The sequence below is a fragment of the Loxodonta africana genome, chromosome 7 (genome assembly GCF_030014295.1).
Source record: "Loxodonta africana isolate mLoxAfr1 chromosome 7, mLoxAfr1.hap2, whole genome shotgun sequence".
NCBI classification, from domain to species: Eukaryota; Metazoa; Chordata; class Mammalia; order Proboscidea; family Elephantidae; genus Loxodonta; species Loxodonta africana.
Genome location: NC_087348.1, coordinates 117,612,868 through 117,617,599, shown reverse-complemented (window position 1 = coordinate 117,617,599; position 4,732 = coordinate 117,612,868).

Below are 4,732 nucleotides of genomic sequence, written 5' to 3'. Positions count from 1 at the left end.
TGCAGCTTTGACATTTAAGTATGCTTAGACTCCTAAACAGAACCCTGAATGGAGAATGGCTTCTAATGTTTTAGCCACTTTTGTTCTAGGTCCCGAGATACACAAGCCACTGATGCTTTCCTGGATTCAGACATCCTAGAACTTAGCAGACAACGATTCGGTCATTTTTCATTCGTCTCCTATTAGTTCCAACAACAACATAAATTAAAGACTAATGGTGATGACAGAGAAACATAATAAATTAACATATTAAATTATTCTGCAGTACTATCAATACTAATGGTTAACACTTATATAAATGTATTTCAGCTGTGCTCTGAATGTTTTATAATTATACCCATTTTCAGAGGAGGAAACAGTCACAGAGAGGTTAGGAAATTTGTGCAAGGTTACTCCTCTAATAAGTGCTGGATCCAGGATTAGATAGAGCTCAGTCTGGTTCCTAAGTCTGGGCTTTTAACTACTGTAGTTAAAAGTTTTCTCTCTCTAAAAGTTTGAGTGTTTACTATATGGAAAGCAGTATGCTAGGAGCTTTCCATACTTCAATACATTTATTCTTCAAATCACACGAATGAAGCAGGTATTGGTACCCTAATTTTAACACCTTAGAAACTGAAGCTTAAAATTTTTTTTTTCCTAAAGTCCAAAAAATCAAAACGATTGATATCTAGTCAATTCTGTCAGATGTCAATCCCATGTGATTCAGAGTAGAAGTGCACTTTATAGGATTTTCAGTGGCTATGACATTTTGAAAGCACTTTCCCAGGTCTTTCTTCCAAGGTACTTCTGGGTGGATTCAAACTGCCAACCATTAAGCACTTAACTGTTTGTGACATACAGGGACTCTTTTCAAAAGCCACTTAGCTAGTAGAGAGTTATGATTTGAAACTGAATTTATCTGATTAACAGCATAATACACTATGACTCAATAAAACTTACTTTATCTCTTTTCCTAGAAGAGACTTTCTACATCCTTAGTTCCATATTTTATATCATGAACTCTCCACCTGCAATACCCTCCCTTTATCTCTACTTTTCCACATTGTATCTATTCTTAAAACCTCTTCTCAAATACTCATAAAGCCTTTTTAAATCCCTAAAATTGATGTTATCTCTCCTTCTTTTGAATCCACGTAGAGTACAATGGCAAAATATTATGTCATAAATTCATATTATACTAATATTTTTATGTGTCCTTTTTAGAATATGAACAATTGAAAACAGATATAGTATCTTCTTTACTTGGTCTGAACCATCTAACATGATTCACCAATTACAAAGCAAATGTTCCATACTTATTTTTTGAATGAATAAGAAAAGAAGGGGGATAGAATAAATTATTTATAAGGTCCCAATTAACACTTTAATTTTAAGTACCTCTGTTCTCATGTCTTTCTTCTGCCCTCCTCTTTATTAGCTTAGCACCTCTAAAGACTTTTGAATAAAAATTATTTTCCACAGAAATTCAAGATTATGTCAATAATGTCAATTTTATTTTTTACTATTAAAATGTGGATATGCATAAATGCTCATGTCAATGGATCTGGATTGTTCATTGTCGAGAATATTTTATCCGCTATGGAATATAATTATGTCTCAGCATAAAGAGATCTTTCAAATCGGAGTCAAATAAGACAAGCGATTAAATTTAATCCCTAGTGGATGTAATATAACCTTCTGTTGTTGCCGTGATATACTTGTTTGTGTCATTATTTTCCCTTATTTACTGTACCTTTCATTATGTTCTTTTATACATCCAACAGCTCAAGTGTTTGCCAAAATAATGAGTTTCTATCTTTTCTGAATGCATTTGACAGGATTTTAATTGTATTGGCCTCCAGTCCGATTGGATTGATGAGTTCAGAAATACCTGCTTTTCCTGTTTTCTTTTCTGAGTGTCCCATGTTTGATCATTCCATGCTTCCTTGGACCTATTTAGTTGTGAACAAGTTCTTGCACTTCACAGCAACAGTGAGCCACTCCTTGCCTTGAAATAAAGTATAAGTTTCCTGTTTAGATACATAAAATTTAGACATCTTTCTAGACTCCTGGCCAAATGATTTGTCCTAACTAGCTGCCTGCAGGTTAGAGGTGTTTAGGATGCCATTTATACTAAGGCTACATCTAATGCCTAATACTCTCCAGGATTCAGCAGTGTCATACAGCCTCAGCACTCCTCCAGCCTCAGCAAATATCTTCTCAGCATTAGGTAGGTTGTCCTTTCTCTCCACAGACACAGTATGCTCCTGGAAGCAGTAATCCTCCTCACTCAGGTAAGCATTTGGTGCCCAACAGGAACCCTAACCAAATAGATGTGTTTCATTTCTCCGAACAGAATTTTCTTGCACAAAAAGCTACAAAATCGATGAGGGGCTACAAACAACTAGGCTATTTCTCAGAAGAAATATGAATTAATTGGCTTGGCATAAATAGAAAGGTAAACAAGTTATCACTTTCCCTAAAGACAATGTCTATGCAGGAATTCAGAAGATGTCACACTCTTAATGGCTCATTAGACATTAATACTGCTACCTAAAAAGACTTCATATTTTATTGAGCACATACTATCTGTCAGACATTGTGCCAGTTGCTTCAAATATCTTCTCTCTTTTGATCCTCACAACAACCTTCTAAGTACTGTTATTAGTATTGCCATTTTTCACACCATGATACTAAGTTTTACAGTTTAAATAACTTATCCAAAGATACGTGGATTGTGAGTGCTTTGTGTCAAATCAGATTTAGATATTTTTTTATCTTCCTTCTTGCTGAATTCTTCAACCAGCCTGTCTTTTTCCTAAACTAAACATCTGGGCATCATTTTCGAATCATCAATTCCTACTTGAATAATTTCAACTGACTCCTTACTGTTCGTTCTCGCATAAGTCTTTCTCTAAAATGGCTTATTTTCCAGGTTGACATGAGAATTATAACAGCAGTGCCTTTAGTTATTCCTATTTAAAAAAAAAAAAAAAAGACCTCTGAAGCTAAATCAAGACTTGACTCTTAGTATATAGTCTTTTGCAATCTGACACTGGACTTCGTTTCCTCCTCATCTCTCAATATCCTCTCTTATGCATCCTCACATCCTGTGATCTTGCCATACTCCTCACCTTAGACTTCTAGGACTTTTTCATTGTATTACATTGCTCAGCAACTCATTTTCCTTTTCCTTTGCCTGGCAAAATTCCATTCATCCTTTAGGCAGATAATATGGTTGGGATGATGGTTCCTGTTTTCAAAGAGGCCTGGCCTCAAAACTGTGATTCTTTAGGCAAGTCCCTTAACCACTTTAGGCTTTAGTCAGTATAATAAGCTACATTACGGCAAGTTTGCAAACCTCAAAATAGATGATGATGTAAAGCACTAACATAGGTACTGGGTAACACACACACACACACAAAAGTAAAACCCCGAGGCGGGGCCAAGATAGCGGACTAGGGAGAGGCTACCCCAGATCCCTCTTGCAACAAAGACTCGGAAAAACAAGTGAATCAATCAAGTACATAACAATCTACGAACCCTGAACAACAAACACAGATATAGAGACGGAAAATGAACAAATACGAGGAAGCAGTGATTGTTTTCGGAGCCTGGAGCCAGCGTCCCAGTCAGGTAACCTTTGGCGCCCGATTTAGGGCAGAGCCCAGGGGAGCTGACGGCACAAACAAGGGGCCCAGTCCCAACCCCCTGAACTCACCCCGGAAGGGGGCCCAGCCAGTTCGTGCGGGCGGCTTGGTGACGCAGCCGGGGGGAGAAGTCCCCGGGAGACAGTGACTGGTCTTGTAGCTGGGAGAGCAGCATCCCAGCTGGGGAACCGTCCTGTTGAATATGCAGAGATATCAGACCTGGGAAACTTGTCTTTCCAGTAATCTGCTAAAACAATTACAGTCAGATCCCTATCAGAAATGCCTTTGCATTAGAATAGCCACCTTGTTCCCTGTAGGGATGAAAGCCCAAGACTGTGGATCACATATGTTTGGCTGGAGCTGGTTCTGTGTTTTTAGTCCAATTAGGGAAGGAGTTTTGGTCCCTGGGTTTTTTGTAGCTGCTTCTCTCAGGCCAGGAGAATGGGTTAGGAAAAGACCAAAAAAAAAAAAAAAAGAAAGAAAGAAAAACCGCAGCGCACTTCACTCTCTGGCTCAGGAAATTCCAGTGTTAATGAAGCTGCCTGGGAAGGGGAGTGGAGGGTTCAGATAAATAGGAGAGAGTAGCACCCCGGAATATAGACAAAGTTACTTATCTTGCTTGGGATGACTGTTTTATCTGAGATTCCAGAGGGGCTCGTTGACTGTGTGCGCTGGCTCAGTAGAGATTGCCCCCGAGGGTCAGGCCCTCGTCCAGTGCTTGCACTTTCTCAGAAGCCGTGGTTAGTTCCTCCGCTCCCAGTCTAAAGCCCACCATCAAGGTTCTCCGGTTGAGATGTCGCATCTCGGCTTCAAAACCAGTCGCTGCCTCATGGTGACTTCTCCCATCAGCCGTGTCGATGCGCTGTCTGTGTGCACTGGCTGGGCTTCCCCCGAGGTCACTTCTGGGGGGCTAGGGCTCCACCCTGTGTTTGCTCTGTCTCAGGATGCTGTGCTCAGCTCCCTTGCACCCAGTCCAAAGCCCAACATCACGGTTTCCTGACTGGGACGCTGGCTCCAGGCTCCGAAAACAGTCGCTGCTTCCCCGTGGTTGTTCGTTCTCAGTCTCTGTCACTCAGGTCAACTCTTTAGATCTGTGTTTGATG